This window comes from Pseudorca crassidens, chromosome 18 (genome assembly GCF_039906515.1).
Source record: "Pseudorca crassidens isolate mPseCra1 chromosome 18, mPseCra1.hap1, whole genome shotgun sequence".
NCBI classification, from domain to species: Eukaryota; Metazoa; Chordata; class Mammalia; order Artiodactyla; family Delphinidae; genus Pseudorca; species Pseudorca crassidens.
Genome location: NC_090313.1, coordinates 65,332,064 through 65,349,651, shown reverse-complemented (window position 1 = coordinate 65,349,651; position 17,588 = coordinate 65,332,064). Strand labels below are relative to the sequence as shown.

Sequence of the window (17,588 nt, the reverse complement as noted above, 5' to 3'; positions counted from 1 at the left end):
TGTTCATTCATTGTTTCCTTGTTGATCATCTGCCCCCTTCCTTGCCATGTAGGCCCTAAGAGAGCAGACTCTTTGTCTTCAATGTAGAATGATCAAAAAAATAAATGAATAAAGGAATTCAGGCAACTGATTCTGTTAGTTCTGGTTCCATAATTCTCAAGAAACTTTCTCATGATAATTTTACTTCTCAGGTAGACAAGGCCCAGGGCAAGCTAAAAGTATGTGTGGGTTTTTCCTTCTCCAAGCAATTCCCCAATCTCGGGCAGACACAAACTGGTACCCTACAAATTCAATCCTGACACTATCTACCTAGAGATTGCAGCAGATCCCACAGGTTAAGGGCTCAGTCTCACCACACCCACCCTTCCTCTACCTCCCACCCCCACTTCAGAGGCCAATTGCAAGTCCATGCTGTCACCTGCACTTCTGACCAACCAGCTATAAATCAGGTTCCCCTGACCCCCCCCTCTCTTGCTCAATAATTTGCTAGAATAGCTAACAGAACTCAGGGAAACATTTACTTACATTTACTGATTTATTATAAAAGAATACAACTCAGGAAGAGCCAGCTGGAAGAGATACTTAGGGCAACGGGGGAGAGTCATGGAGCTGCCATGCTCCCTCCAGACACACCACCCTCCCAGCACTTCTATGTGTTCACCAACCTGGAAGCTCATCACCTATCATTGTTCAAGAGTTTTTGTAGAGTGTTCATCTCCAGCCTTCCTCCCGCTGCCCTTCCTAGAGGCTGTGGATGGGGGCTGAAAGTTCCTACCCTCTAATCGCTTGGTCTTGCTGATAATCTGCCCCATCCCAGACTATCCAGGGGACACGTTAAGTCACCTCGTTAGCATAAACTCAGATGTGCTGAAAAGGATCTTCTTATGAATAACAAAAGGCAGTCCTGTCACTCAAGAAATGCCGAGTTTTAGGAGCTCTGTACCAAGAACTGGGAGCAAAGCCCATGTATATTTCTTATTATACCACAACATTAGTTTTCTAAAGCTTGGTTAGTATGAGTCGGTCTCTGAAAATTAACATTAATCTCATTATGCAAAAAAAATAAAATAACAATAAGACAAGTGCCTCGACCAGAATAAATCACCAAGATCAACTTCACTTTAAGAGACTTCATGACCACCACAATAAACTGGAATAAAGGGAGAGTGAAACCTTTTGATTTATATCAGTTTCTTGATGTCTTGTGAGTTCTAATTTATTCCAACCAGAAGTACAAAATGAGAACTCACACAGGAAGAGGTGGTCTTCATAATTTTGTAGATCTCAGCATAAAAGAACTGAAGATCTTAGTAGGAAAAAGTGCCGTGACTGATTGGCGGTATCTGCCATGGCCTGGAAAAGAAGAGGGTGGCATTTATGCCATGTATCTGCCACCCCTCATCTAGACAGCCTTCAGTCTTCCAGTTTCCTTTGAATGTTCAGACATCCCTTTAGGGCCCCTAATTACAAAGCACCATGAAGATTCAATCAAGGGAGTCATCCTGGGGGGTTTCTACTTCCCCTTCCTACTTGCTTCCTAGATGGTTAATGTAGGAAAGTTACTTTTCATCCTTCAGCTCCTACCAAGTCTATTTCCTTGTTCACAGAGAGCCAGCCAGATTATCTCAGACCCTCCAGTAGAAAACTATAATCTATCAGCAATTATCTGTTTGCAAAACCCAGTGCATGCTGGTCCCACAGCACATTCAGAGTAAGAGCAAGAACATTCCATCTCAACTTTTCACTGGAGCTGCCCATGTGTGTTCCAACTCATCTCCTCACATTCTGCTTCTAAAATTAGGCCTCGGAACAAATGTCACTCCTGCCTCACATGGGTTTGTTTGTTTTCTTATCTCATAGGTCAAGGGGACATCCTCTGCTCCTGCTTCCTGACCCCCCTGTACTACCTGCAAAAAGAAAAAAAAAAAACCCTCAAGCTTCTTCCTTATCAGAAGCTGAGTTTCCTCACTGCGGACCATGACCCTAATGGGACCAGGAGAAGACCAAAGTGTGCTGCAGCTTGACCAGCAGAAGGCTTTTCAGAAACTAATCACTAAATACGACTCAAGACCCAAAGCTCAACCCTCAATGGGCGATCCAATTTCACTTCTCATTCTTCTACTAATGGACCTTGAGTGCTATTTGAAATTTCTGCCGGGGGTGGGGGGGGTGCGGGGGGTGGGTGGTGGGGGGGGTGGGCCATGTGTCTACTGATAACAAAGAATGATCTTGCTTTATCTGGAAAGGTTGTTTTCTCAAATCCAACATGCAGCTTCAGGAGGTCTGGGCTATGAGGGGGAAAGGCCAGACTATCCAGGGAGCCGGATATGCACTCAGTGCAGTGACAGAAGCCGGGGTTGCATGGCCTGGTATCTGTATTCAATTCTCAGGGAACAATGAAAACATTTTTTCACAATGTTTTCTTTCACTTTGGTCTCTAAGGCTCAACAGTCAATTCTATGAAGGCTAAGGGCCATGACGTCTTTCTTAAGTTCTTGCTAAAATAAGTCCCCAGTAAATACTTATGCCTTGCTAGCCATGACACACCTGTAGGGTAGGCGTGCCATCCACTTTATAGATGGGGACTGGAGACAAATAAGGTTGTCTGAATGCTACTTAGAAGCCTGAGGAATGAATTAGCAAATTACTAAGTGTATATAGCAAAGGGATGATCTGAGTCCTAACCTCAAAGAAAACATTTGAAACATGACTTGTAAACCAATGGAGGGTAATATCTCCTTTCCTTAGGGTACTAGGAACACTTCATTCAACCTGACCTTCTCAACGTCACGTAATTCCTTCCTCCACCAGGTTACATCACGTTTAAGTCACATCATGACATGATCTCAATATCCAGTGGATTGCAAGAAAAAAAATGAATCACTTTCAAAGTGAAGAAAACACAATTTCTGGACATAGTATGAGTCAGAATCATCAAACGAAGGCACTAGTAAATATTCAAAAGGAGCTGATTTTATAAACTGTTAACTTTGAGTCAAGAACTGTGGGAGCACTTTATAAAAAACATCTCATTTAAACATGTTCGTTTCAACTTCCGATAGCACAGATTTTTGCATATTTATCAATCTCATAGAGTTTCAGATCTAGATATTTAGTGAGATGGTCTATAGATAGAAATAGGGAGATACACAATTAATTATTCCCTTCTTCCTTTTAGAAAATATAAAATTTAAGCTCTCAACTCTGTGCAAATTGTTTTTAAATAAACACAAACATTTATGAAAAAGGAGAGACGATAAAATTCCTGTAACAGCTCTAAGTCTAATGGCACCTGAGTTGTTCAGAATAAAGTTTATGAACATTTAACACTAGGCAAATGTACAGTCAGGAATTATTTTAATATGATTCATTAGGTTGACGGTTCCTCTTAAGAGGAAATAATATTTATCTAAGGGTTATTTGAAGTGTGCCTCCAGAGCTTGACCAGGCTGTGGGCAGATACCTGAGATCAGAGTCACGAAGGCCAAACACCAATTGCTTACTGTTGTTGTGTTTCGTTGATGACACAAGACAGTAAGTGGCTCAGAGCACACCATGCCCTTGCCAAGTCAAAAAAACAACACTTCACTTGCGAGGAACTGGACTGTTCTGCATGCGTTTGAAAGTAAGTTTCTTAATGGAAAATCTATTCTGGTCAGTGAAGAAATACACTTTGATACCCCCCTGTTTTCTCATCCGCTTACCCCAGTGGAGAGACGCATTGACTCCATTCAGAGTGTGTATAATTAATATAAGGGACACCATGTATAAAGCACCTGCCATGTTCTAGACAATTAACTCACTTCCTTATCCACATTCTAACCCTGTGAAGTAGTGTTATTTCCCCCCATTTCAGAGATGAGGAAACAGAGGCTCAAAGAGGTTAAGGAACTGGGCCAGAATCACACAGACAGAAAGTTGCAGAACTGGAATCCTGAGCCATGTATTTTAGCTCCCAGGCCCACTGCAGGGGCAGGGCACAGCACCCGTGGAGTCACATGCTGGCGTTTTAGAGACAGCACAGTTACGGAACAGAATATAGGAGGTCCAAGTCTGTAGCTGGAGGTCAAGTTACTCACAGGGAAAAGACAGGGGTCCAGGCCTCAACCAAGCCTTGCGGCCTGGCTGAGCTGCGTGGGGTTTGCTAGGCCAGAAAGAAGACTCCTCCTTTACGGCAGAGAGAGGTTCGTTCTATCAACAGAATGAAAGGAGGGAGCGGAAGCGAGGGTGAAGTAACACTACAAATGTTTAAGCAGCTTTCAATCTGCTCCCCTACTGAGCGCTAGCAGCAGACGGACCACACCTCGAAGCCCACCAGGGCTGCCACTGCCCCAGCTAGCATCACGAGCGTGCCAATGCCACCCATCTCTACCACCGACAGCACCAACACCACCAGCTCGTCTCCACTACCCTTTGGCTCCTTTTGTTCACTCATATTTTATGGCTTCTTTCCCACGCCTTCTTCCTCGGCTGTCTTCTATGAACTAACTGAAAGGCAGGAAGCCAGCACAGAAGAAAAGAAATTCTGTTTCTTGTATAGCCTCTACTCAGTCCTCGGCAGGACTGCAGGACTAAACTATGATGCTTACTATATACCTACATTAGTGTATTTTCAAAAGCTCATTCAATAGACAAAACTGAGATCAAATCCTAAATCTGCCCTTAAACATGGATATCGGACATGTTATTTAATGTCTCTAAGCTTCAGGCACCTTGTCTTTGAATAGGGATAAAATCTCTACATGTGGGACTTCCCTGGTGGTGCAGTGGTTAAGAATCCGCCTGCCAATGCAGGGGACATGGGTTCGACCCCCGGTCCGGGAAGATCCCACATGCTGTGGAGCAACTAAGCCCGTGCACCACAACTACTGAGCCTGCACTCTAGAGCCCACGAGCCACAACTACAGAAACCCGCGGGCCCTACTGAGCCCACATGCTGTAACTACTGAAGCCCACGCACCTATAGCCCATGCTCCACAACAAGAGAAGCCACCGCAATGAGAAGCCCATGCACTGCAACAAAGAGTAGCCCTCGCTCGCCACAACTAGAGAAAGCCCGCATGCAGCGACGAAGATTCAACACAGCCAAAAATAAATAAAATTTTTTAAAAAACTCTACATATTAGAATTATTGTGACAATAGGTGTGGGGGGAGGAGAAGTTGGCACAGTTCAAAGACAGCTGAATCTGCAACTGAAGCTGAGTGTGGGACACCCTGCCAGCCACTCTGAAGCCTAGGTCCTTCGCTGACTGTAGATACCTTGAATGTTGAGACCACTGGCAAGAAACAGCGAAGGAACCAAGAGAACTGGGACTTGGGGATGATGGAGCTGGACGTGTGAGGCCTTGGTAACTGTGTGTGGGGAAGAGAAGGTGAATTTTGGCAGGCCTAACATTCATTTGTGAAAGCGTGAACGCTTTTAAATGCTGCTTGTTTCCATCAGCAATATCGTGAACAATATCACGCTAGGTGCATTAAACAGAAAGAAATTTAATCCAGGGAGTTGGGTGCTTACAAAGTCTTTGGAAGGGCTGACAGAGAAGTTCTGGGATGAGCCTATAGCAGGGACCCCACAACAATGCAGATGGGGCCACCAGACCAGCTACCAGCCTGAGGTTCACACTGAAGCTATGCGTTCCAGACCCGCTCCCATAGCTGTAAACCAGGGACAAGGAGGCCAGAGTCTGGAAGTCCCCACAGCTGCTCTGCTTCTGCAACTGCTTCTCAGTACCCAGGAGCCTGGAGAAAGCAAACTGCAGTGCTGCTGCAGGACAGCCTCCCCAGAAAGGAAAGTGAGACGGCCTCCACCTCACGTCTGCCTTCCAAATCCAAACGCAGGCACGTATAATCAGCAAGACCTAATTCTCATTCAGAATCCCTGCTGCAAGGGAATCTGCCACGCATCAGGTTTAGAGTCCCAACATCTCCAACTAGAAGCAGAGTGGAATGGAGGTTGAGCAAGCAATCCACAGCCCCCTGTGCTTCACAGACTTCGGACTCCACAGATTCTGACTCTGACTTTGCCAAATGTCTCCTTCCCGCCACCCTCTCCATCTACTCTTCAGCATCTAGAATCTAAGACCTTATATAATCGTCTTTTTTTTTGTAGCTCTTACCATTTTGATAAAAACATCCTTCTTATCTCGTTTCAGTACATTTTAAAGCTCAAACAAATGGGTACTTATCTTTTCTCTTCTGTAATATGCGACTTTACCTATTTTTCTCGTATGTATGAATTTCAAGGTCTACCTCTGATAAATTTCAAGTTTAACTTAGGAACTTAATTTAGTAGGCAGTTTATATAAATGACACTAGAAATCTTACACACAATAGCATTACTGACCTTCAGATGATATAGGGCGAGGAAATGGGGCTGAAAAATTCCTTGTTTTATTATACGATTGCTACAAAGAAGAATTCTTTACTGTCAACAGGTTTATATACTTCTATTCACTTTGCCTTAAATGCATTTGTGTTTAGGTTTTGTTTTTGCTAACCCAAAAGCTTAGCATGAAAAATGAAAATGAACATTTGGCTTTCATTCACTTTAGTCAAAGACACAAGGCATTTTTACATTAACTGTTCTATGCTGCAGCCCTTTTTTTTTCTTTAATTACAGCCTAGCCTAGCTTCTGTATGTTACCTATAATTTAGGAAATGTTCAAACTTATACAACAGTGGACACTTTTATCTCATTTTTATCCCTACAAGCACCAATGATCTGAAGCAAATCCCAGAAACTATTTTATCTTTTCAAAGGTGTAAATCCAAATTACCACAAACTTTAAAAATAACATTAACTCCTCAACATAAACACCAAGTCAGTGTTCACATTTACCTATCCTTTAAAATAATCTTTTTTTTATTATGTCGAATTTTGAACATACACCAAAAAGGCAAAATAATACCTCCTCTATGAGCATTACCTAGCTCCAACAGCCATCAACCCATGGTCTGTCTGGCTCATCTCCACCCCAGGAGATGACTCCCCTTAACCTTATGCTTTTGAAGTAACTCCCAGGCCTCATATCATTTCTGTAAATATTTCAATATATACCTATAAAAGATAAAGAGTCTAACATAATCACAATACCAGTATCACATGTAACAAAATAATAATTCCTTAGACAGTGTTCAAATATCCTGATCTCGTGAATGTCATTAACGTTACTACAGTTTGTTAGAATTTGGACACTTTTTAAAAATAGGATCTAAAGAAGATCCACATATTATAATTGATTTACATCCTTTAAATTGCCTTCGAGCATAGAGGTTCCTTTTCCAACCCTTATTTCTTTTCCTTGCAATACATTTGTTGAAGAAACTGGATTGTTTGTCCTGTGAAAGTTCCCACAATCTGGATTTTGGTGATTGTAGCCCCATGGTGCAGTTTAACATGTTTCCCTGTCATCTGTATTTCCTATAAATTGGTAGTTGGATCTAGAGGCTTAAGCACGTTCAAGTACTTTTTGTCAAGACTGTGTCATAGGGGTACTATGTTCTTCCATTGCAGGGGTGCACAATATCTGTTTGTAGTGTTGTGATATTAGTATTCATTCATGCTCAATGCCTAGATTCATCCATTAATTAATGGTTACAAAATGGTAATCTTTCTTCCTCAATTATTAGTTGGATTACTTCTAGGGTGAGAAACTTCCCGTCTTCTTTTGACCGTCTCATGGCACAGTTCATATTTAAAAGGAAGAATAAATGCTTGATTTTTCCCTCTTGTCTACCAGGTTCAAATAATGAGTTGGTTCCTTGGCATCCTCCAATAATGACCACTTCATTTGCACTTTTTCAAGTAGCATTATGAACTCATGAATTTAAGCATATTTGAACTGTTTCTATCCACTGCAGTAATTGTTCTTACTGACGCCCATATTTCCCATCTTTGACCAAGGTAGCTCTTGAGTTCTAAGATGATGTTAGAAGTCTTTGCCATTTTCCTTGCTAACTGATATGACAAGACTTTCTAAATTCACGCTGTATATTATGCATGGAAGTGGCCACTTCTTTAAGGAAGCCTGGTTTCTTTTAGGGGAAAGTGATATTAGAGCCCACAGTCTAATGTTAGCAGTTCTCATTGCTACTGGGCTGTCCCCCAACTACCCCAAGATTATAAATCTTTTAGGTAGGGATTTGAACTGGGATCCAAGTAAGGTCCATACACTACTATTAGTTATATATCTTTTTTTTTTTCCCCCGGACGCGCAGGCTCAGCGGCCATGGCTCACGGGCCCAGCCGCTCCGCGGCATGTGGGATCTTCCCAGACCGGGGCATGAACCTGTGTCCCCTGCATCGGCAGGCGGACTCTCAACCACTGTGCCACCAGGGAAGCCCAGTTATATATCTTAAATCTCTTTTAAATTATGGGTTCCCCCATTTATTTTTCCCATGTCTTGTTGATGTTGTTGAAGAAGAAGAAAAAGAAGAAATTAGATTATCTGTTCTTTAGAACTTCCTATATCTGAGTTTTGCTAATTGCATCCCATGATGTATCTTAACATGCTCCTGTGTCTTATTTTCCTATAAATTGGTCACTGGGTCTAGAAGCTTGATTAAGCCAAAGCTTTACTGATTATATTTTCTCTCCTAGCTTTCAATCCCTTGGAGTTTATATAACAAAGGAAACCCATTTGATTTTCTTACCCAAAAGTATCAAAAAGTTTCAGACAGAAAAGTGGCTAGAAACACCCCACCCAATATTTATCCTTATGTATTTCAGTACAAATTATTTACCTTTAATTCCTTAAAAATAAAAACAAGGAGCAGGAGATAAATAAGACTGAAAATGGCACTATTGCCTTTCAACACATCACTTTCTTTGCTTTTCTCCATATCACTGCAAGAACTGGACATCGTAGCTAAACAGAAGGCCCTGCCTGGACTTTCTCACTCCATCACCCTCAGCATCTTCTAATTTAGAGCAATGAAAACATTCATTTTAAAAGAAAGAATTTGAGCAGCCAGGTCTGTGCCTTCTATAGTTATTCTCTGCTTCAACAGAAAATAAACTTGGTTAACCAGAATTCAGCTTAAAAAAAAAAAAAAGCCTTTGCTCTTTACAAAGATACTTTGTTATCAGCCTTCTAGAAAGATGTTAGATATTAATCTGCGGCTGAAGGGTTGGGAGGGGGGAAGGGAGGGGAGTAGAAAAACTCCCAATCAATTGGTCATGAGCATGATCTGAGCTCATGAACCTGTATCAAGAGGCTTAGTGTAACTGGATTCTTGGAGAATATAACAGAAAAAAAAGCTGTTATTATCTACAAGTGACTTTGCAGACTAACTAGAACTATGAACAGGTATAAATCTGAAGGGGACCGAGGTCACGCGGCTGCCTAAACTTCACTCAGAGCTTTATCAGCCACGGAAGTCTGCCACACGAACAGCACACGTTTCAATGACGGGCTGACTCATTCCAACAGGAAAGGAGAGAACCTGGTTAAGTGGGCTCAGAGCACTTTCACGGAGCCCATCACAGTCTGGCATCATTGGCATTGCTTGCTGCACTCAATCGGCAATGCAGAGGTGAAGCAAGGAAGGTAGAAGAAGCTTCTGGAACAGGGCAATTCTGTGGGCTAAACTGCGAAACCTACATACAGTCTCTGCTGTTTGCAGCCCCTCTGACCTGAAGTCACGAGGCTTCATTTCTCCTGAGCTCTGCCATGCTTCGTACCTAACGAACCCTGATGAACTAGGGTAAGTTAACAGCCTCCAACCTCTCCCAGTTGGATCTTGGACTGGGTGAAGCAACTGGTATCTGAGGTGAGCCCTGAACACCTTGACATCCTTGGTCCCTCCATCTCTGGCTTCAGCAACACACTCCATAGAACAGGGTGTCTGCCTCAGTTTCCCTCTAGTTTCCCACTAGGTGGTGTTCCCGCTGACCTTCATGTATGTGGCTGAACCCTGACACTTTGCTGTGCACGCTGAATCTGGGCCTCCTGCATCTGCAGCCCAGGAACAGTTTTGGGGTGCTACACCATCGCAGTCTTCCCCAGTGGAGACGGCACTGGACCACAAGTCTTGAGCCCAAGCTCGAGCTTTACAAATCTCATTAGACTTAGTCATTAAACCTGTGAATTCCCATTTCTTCATCTGAAGACTAAGGACACTATTCACTACACTCCCCACCTTTGATGGTGGTTAAATAAAAGCAAGATAATGAATTAGGTTGTGCTGCCTCCCTCCTGTCCAGGGCATGTTTCCCCACCTGCCTACTGGGCTCTTTGCATTTCTCCAGGAATAGTCTCCACCTGCAGCTGCTTCCCACGTATCCACCAAGATCCTTTTGGATACTCCAGATGGGCAGCCATGTGGTTGAGAACACCCTGGAGTAGTTTGAATGGGCACAAGCACAGCAAGAGTCTGTCTAAACCGTCAGGTAGAAGGAAATTACCACGAGTGACAGATTCTTCAAATCTCAGGTAGAACAGCTCACCCAGGAAACAATTTCACACGTGCACGGAGTGAAAAGCCTCACAGACCCAACTCTGGTCTCATTTGGTGACAGTCACCCCCATTGGAACCAGCGTCAACAGAGCTACCTTTGAAACAATAGGCAGATTTAAACATAATGAGCTATATCTACATAATGTGGCCAAACAGTAATATGACTTATTTCACAATGCGCTTGGCAAAACCAAATGGACATGGTTAAGACTCTTAGAGAAAATTGCTCTGAAAAAACAAACAAAAAAAGTGTCCTGTTCAATAACGTACCTTAACGTCCAATATATTGAAAACAAGTCAAGAGGAATAGAGAATCCCTACAAGTAATACTTACCCTTCTCTAGGAGATGGTTTAAAACTGGAGTCGTTTGTCACAGTGAAGTTTGGTCCTAGAACAGCAGCTCTACTCTCCACAGAGGAAGGATGCTCAGCTGATGGAGAAAACAAGCAAATGCTACATGTCAGGCATTGGTTAGGGACTTAACGTTTAATTTCTCAGTTAGTTCTCACAAAATGCCATTAGGCAGATAAAGAAATCAGTTCAGAGAGAATTAGTGGCGCACCAAGGGTGCAGAGCCAGCAAGTGTGGGAGTTAAGGACCTTTCCATTTCAGCCCACTGACTCCTCCATAAAAGGCAGATTTAAAGCAAAGCACTTCCTACTCCAGCCGGCCCAGCAAACCTCCTCACATGTGTATGGCTGTCTTTGTCGGAATTGGGAGCTGAGAGGTGGGAACTCGACAGAGAATGTCAGAACGGGCTGCACTTCTGCTTTCACTCAGGAGTCATGGTTACCATTTTGTGCTTATGAAACTACGACCAAAATGGCATTGTATGGGGTAATTTTTGCATTTTTGTAATTCAAAAATTACACCTCTACCTTGCACAGCAGATTCTAGCCCTGAGATTTCTTTTATCTAAGATTATCAAAATGCAAATCCAACCAAGATGCCAGCATGGCAGTGGTGAATGTGTAAACTGTACAGATCTTTGGGCGGAAGCTATTAAAATTTAAAATACAGAATTCTTTTGACCTAAAATTTAAAATACAGAATTCTTTCTTTCTCATCTAGAAACTTAACTATATTAAGACCATGTAGTACTCAAAGATCTGTAATCAAGGACATTCATTTCAGGATTGTTTATAAACGTGAAAAATTGAGAGCAATGCAATGGGGATTGGCTAAATAAATTATAGTACACATATAAAATGGAATATTCCGCAGCCACTAAAACATACAAATGTGCGTTGACATGAAAAATATGCCCAAGATATGTCGCCGAGAGAAAAAAAGCACACTGTAAGACAGCACGCATAAAATTATCCCATTTTTGTAAATAATAAAACATACGGTTGTATATGTGTAGGGAGAAGATCTGGAATGATATTCACCAAACTTTCACAGTGCCTTTTTCTACAGGGTGGAACTAGGAAGGGTCCTACTTTCTATTTTTTTTTTATTACTTCTACACTTTTAGAAATTCTTATTTATATGAATATTTTTACTATTAAAAAACATTAACAAAGATTTGTGTTCTATTTTTAGTTTGGGGCTTGGTATTTGGGATATGAGAACATAACCAATGTGTCAAGTCTGGAATCGGAAAGGAGAACAAAGGGAACTGAAAATCTCCAAAACATGATGCTCATATGAGAGACAACTATTTATTTGAGAATGGATTTGCTGGTAGCTTTCAAACACACAGCTGCAGATATACATATTGTTGATGATCCAGAACTGTCTTTGAGATTTCTGGGGGAAATGGCAGAATGAGAGTATGTTTGCATGACTCCTCTCCCTAAAATTCATCTAAGTAAACAAAAATCAGTTCTGTTTATGGCTGGGTCTATACATTTTTCAGTGCAACAATCAACCTTACTTTCAAGGAGAAGCTTCTCTAATGGGGTGTTTTGGGGCCTCCAATGTTAATGTAAAGGCTCATGAGATCATACAGACAAAGCTGACTGTTTCCCAGTCAGCTCTGTTCCTGGGAGCCTCTGAAGGGTGCAGGTCAAGAACACGCGCTGTACCAAGTACAACCCCCCAGGGCAATGCTGAGTGGTGGAGCCTGGGGAGGGTCTGAGACCTGGCTGGCTGGCTGCCCACCTGGCTGCCTAAAGACCTCACAAGGTGGCTTGCCAGCGGATTGGGTCTGATTTCCACAGACTCAAAGATGGAGTCTGATTTCCATCTCTCATGAATGAACTTACTGCCTTACGGAGGCTGATACAAACAAATAGCCTGCTAGAGAATTAACTGGCTAGAGAATGGCCTGTCGATGAAACCAGCTAGAATGTATGATAGCACATGAGGGTCTTCTCTCCTTTTGTACAAACTAATGGCAAGTTCAGTATTATCTGCAGGTTATACCACAAGCATGGCTTCACGTCAGGAGCAGGAAGTTACAGAATCTGAATGTGAAATGACATCTGGCCCAAACAACTTGGTGCGCCCATCGCCACAGTATAGTTACACCTTCCAAATGGCCAGATGCGGTTCCTCCACAAGACACCCTCTCTCAAGCACATGTCCAACTTCTGGTTCTTCATCTCCCTTTCTACACCCCCCTTCTGAAACACAGTACATCACAACAGATTAGATTTCTGCTGTTTGTTTACAATCATATTCTATTTCTGCCTCCATGAGCTCATTCTCTGAATCATCCTGAATGCGATGTCTGATGCCTTGCAAATTACAGACAGACCATTTCTGACTTTGCTTTCTCAGACGGCTAATCAAGGCCATCATATGCAGAATTTACTAGCTCTACTTTGAAAAGATACAGTAGTCAGGATAAGACAGGCTATGCTGAGGTAACAAGCAAATCAAAATCTCACTGATTTAGCACAACATTTACTTCCTATCATTGCGAGGTCTAATGTGAGATGGCAGGGCCCTTCTCCATCTGTTGAGTCTGGATCCAGGTTCCATCCACTCTGTGCTCTGCATACTAACGCATGGCTATAGGATGACTGCAGCAGAGGGAGACAAAGATGGAGGAGAGCACGGGCTCCTAAGAGCCTCAGCCAAAGTGACCCCTGACTTCCCGTTCACACTTCACTGAGCAGAGCTAGTCACGTGGCCAATACAACTGCAAAGGAAGCTGGGAAACGTGGTGGACCACTGGATTATTTGGAGAGTGCTAGCTGCATCTGAAACAGAAAACTACCCAATTTCCAGGTTTTTACAAGTCCTTTACTATCACCCTCATGTACCATTAAGAGCTGTAATCAGAGGGCATCTGATGCTTCAGAACTGTTCTCTTAGCCCCTGTCTACCTTTACTGAATGAATATGATTCAGATCACTGACTGAGGTTCTAAACATCTAGGTTAGACTGGAATACAGAGTAAGACCCAGTTTCACCCGTGAGAAGTACATAATCTAGTAATAGAAACCTTATGTTAATAAAAGCAATATTATAGGGCTATATGACTATAACACAAAATATACAATATATACAAAAATATAATATAAATATATATAACATACATTTAAAGATATACAACTGTAATATAGAGGAAGATTAAATGGCGACTAGACTAAATGTACAAATCAAGTTTTATTAGAGAAATAATTCCATCATGAAGAATATGGGATGTGAACTTGGAAAAGGCAGAATTTTGAATATGCTTCCAAAGACTCTTGAAAGGTTGAGGCATATGAGGAGCATAAAGTAAGGCAGTGGGTGTGATTGTGACAACATGGGCGGGGGAGCCGGGGGGCGGGGAGTTTGTTGTGTCCGGAACATCGGTAAATGCAGGCAAGACAATAGCTGGAGATGGGGTGGGACGCTAGGATGAGGCCTTGAGTGCCACTGGGCTGGCCTGGGACTTGGTCTAAAGGCCAATGAGACGTACTGCTGATCTGGGGGAAGTGGAAAGTAGCCAACCCTCGTTTAGAAACACAACCCCGGAATCAGAGTCGAGACGAGCCAGGAAGCTGCTGCAGCAGCTCCAGAGAAAGTCCTTATTCCGATGGCCCATCTCCTGCCAGGAGCCTCCTGGATTTGAATCTCTCCAAGTGCCAATGCTCACAGAAGCTTCTCAGGTGTGCACATCTAGACACGCCATTACCCATCCGAACAACTCATTCCTTCTCTACCCCACACTCAACGCATCAGCAAATGCCACTGGCTCTGCTTTCAGAACAAACGGTGAACCCGACCACTCCTCCCCAGTTCCTGCCCTCCCACCTGAATCCGAGCTGCCAGTCTCCCGAGGCTGATGCTTCAAGAACCCAAGTCAGGGGACTTACCTGGTGGCGCAGTGGTTAAGAATCTGCCTGCCAGTGCAGGGAACACGGGTTCAATCCCTGGACCGGGAAGGTGCCACATGCCGCTGAGCAACTATGCCCATACGCCACAACTTCCAAGCCCGCGCTCTAGAGCCCACGAGCCGCAAGTACTGAGCATGCGCTCTGGAGCCCACGAGCCACAGCTACTGAGCATGCGTGCCACGACTACGGAAGCCCGCGCGCCTCAAGCCCCCCCTCCGCAATAAGAGAAGCCACCGCAATGAGAAGCCCGTTCACCGCAATGTAGAGTAGCGCCAGTTCACCGCAACTAGAGAAAAGCCCACGCACGGCAACGAAGACCCAACGCAGACAAAAAAAAAAAAAAATTTTTTTTTAATTATTAAAAAAAAAACAAAAAAACCCAAGTCAGAGCTCCAGAACCCCCGGAGGCTTTCAATCACACTCAGAATTAAATCCAAAGTCCAGCCCCGGCCTTCGTGCTCGGCTCTGGTCTGCTCCAGCCACGCCGCCCTCCTCGCTGCCCCGCTTCCCTCCTCCAAGCCGGCGCCCGCCCCAGGGCTTTGGAGCCAGCGGCCCCCAGTACATCCCGAAGCTTTCTCTGGGCCTTCCTCCTGTCTCGAGAGCGCCACACCTGTCCCCCTGCCCTCTCGGCGTCCCCACTGCTCCCACCCTGAAAGTCCACGCTGCCGCGCCCCCAGCCCCACGCCAGCGCGCGGCACGGAGCAAGCGCTCCGCAAAGACGTGCGTGTTCAGGGAACAGTTAATAAACGGCAATTTCAGAACATCAAGTGGAATAGAAATGAGGAGAATAAACTAAGAAAGGCTAATAGGTTAAGTTCCATTCCTCCCTCATAGACCTTAACAAATATCTCAGACCACATTCTCATTCCAAGCGCCTCCACTCAGGTTTAATTCAGGCTCAGCTTCAGGCCCCTGTCTCAAGGGTAGGACAGGGATATTCATCAAGAGCGCCCAGAGGCCAAAGGAAAGGCCAAACCAGACACCTGGCGGGTGCCGCCCTGCACCCGTGTTGGAGCTACGGGTGTGTTCCCACCCAGGCCAGTGGGGAGAGAGAAAGTGGTGACGGGGGCCCTGACATACAGACCCGGACATGGGGCCTGCATCTGCTCCCGGCCTGCAAATCACTGACTCTTTCAGACCTCATAAGTGTTCCCGTAAATAAAAGAACACTACCCCCAGTGTTCTTACAATGGTAGAACTAAGAGTTACGTGAGCAAGCAACTTGTACCCTGAGTGTGGATGAAGATGTTTGACCGTGTGTCCATCCACTCGGGGAGGGGCGGGGACAGAGTCCCTCCCCGGGCCGGCTCCCCTCCCTGGGAGCACCAAGGGGGAAGAAGGAGCTGATGTTTATGGGAAGATGTGAAGGAAAGTCTCATTTTCAATCATCTTGAGAGCCAAGGAATGGTTCGCATGCTCAGAAAGCCTTGAAGGTTTACATCTGTGACGCCTCCTGTTGTTTTGACGGAGTCCTTTTTTTAAGCTTAAAAAGGGGAGCGGAAGGAAATGTGGCCATAATCCAGTAAATTAGCTTTTGGGAGACCCCGCTGTATGATAAGCCCTCGCCAGGGGTTCCCAGCACGCCACAAATCTCCTGTTTGCGTGCCCAGGGCTGGGAGGCCACAAGTCACCCGGCAGCCTCTGGTCACAACTGAGTCCTGAGTTCACCTTTGTCTGTTTCAGGCTATTTCCATCCATCTCTTAAGATTCAGGTAAGAATGATTCAACAAAGACAACAAGAAAGAGAACAGAGATGGATGAGAATAAAAGGGAGACAGAGAAAGTCTGTGGTTTTGTACTAGGAAAAAACAATCCATCTCTTTGCCCTTCAATACCTGATCCATTTTCTCCACCTAAAAGGTGAGGTATGTCAGGAACTCCCTACCTATAAACTAAGGACATTGGAAATCGACTGAGTGGCCTGAAAGAGGTCAACAGTGGTTATCATCCCATGATGTACCATGTCATACACATGCCCTCCTGGGCTTTACCCCAGAAATTCTGATTCAGGGTATGCGTGGGTGTATACATAGATGTAAAGGCCAGGGAGCGGGTAACGTCTGTATTTTTAATGCCCCCAGGTGGTCCTGACTCAAGAGTGTAAGTTGTGAACCACTCTAATGGGGAAGAGGGTCTGGAATGATGCCAGCCACAGAAGATTCTGCCCATTGAGCAAGATTCCTTCTAGAAGAGTCACTTATCAGCCGTGCCAAGCTCCAAGGTACAGAGAGGCTCACAAGCCCCCAGAATATTGGCCTGAAGACATGAGCCATGGTCTTTATCAGTAGCAGCTGTGAATTGGAATATTGAGTTGAATTTCAATAACCCACTCTTCCCACTCTCAGCCTCTCCTGACTCCATTCATTCATCAAGGATGTACTGAGCACCTGCAACATGCCAGGCCCAATACTGCAGAGGCCCTGGGGACACAGCAGAGACATGGGGGACACAACCCTTCCCTCCCGGCAGGTGTGGCTCGCGGGGAGACGGGCAGTAAGCAGTCATTCCAGAGACAGCCATCTGAGAGCGACTGTTGACGCAAGCCAGGAAACACACAGGACTGGGTGAAGGTATGTGATGGGACTTGCTTCTGCCCTAGGGATCAGAAACGCCATCCTGGGGAAGGAGAGGATGAGCTGATGTCTGAAAGACAGTAAGAGTGAGCTAGGCAAAGATCGCACGTCACACACTTTTACCTATAAAACAGTCAGTAAGCTTTGTCCCTGAGAGGAGACGTTCCCCACTTCTCTGCTATGGTCCCTCAGAGTCATGGCACTCAGGACGGCAAAGCAGAGCCAAAGAACCCATAAAAGATCCTCAAACCATCTCACATTCTCGCCACGTGGTGAC

The 17,588-nt window shown here is 44.4% G+C and overlaps 1 long non-coding RNA gene across 1 annotated transcript; it reads right to left on the bottom strand.

The window, feature by feature from the left end:
• Nucleotides 1-1,250: 1,250 nt before the first annotated feature.
• Nucleotides 1,251-14,857, bottom strand: LOC137211102 (uncharacterized). Its single transcript, XR_010936902.1, has 3 exons — nucleotides 14,718-14,857; nucleotides 10,795-10,891; nucleotides 1,251-1,353 (listed from the first exon to the last, which is right to left on the bottom strand). It is a non-coding gene; the product is annotated as an uncharacterized lncRNA (long non-coding RNA).
• Between the last annotated feature and the right edge of the window lie 2,731 nt (nucleotides 14,858-17,588).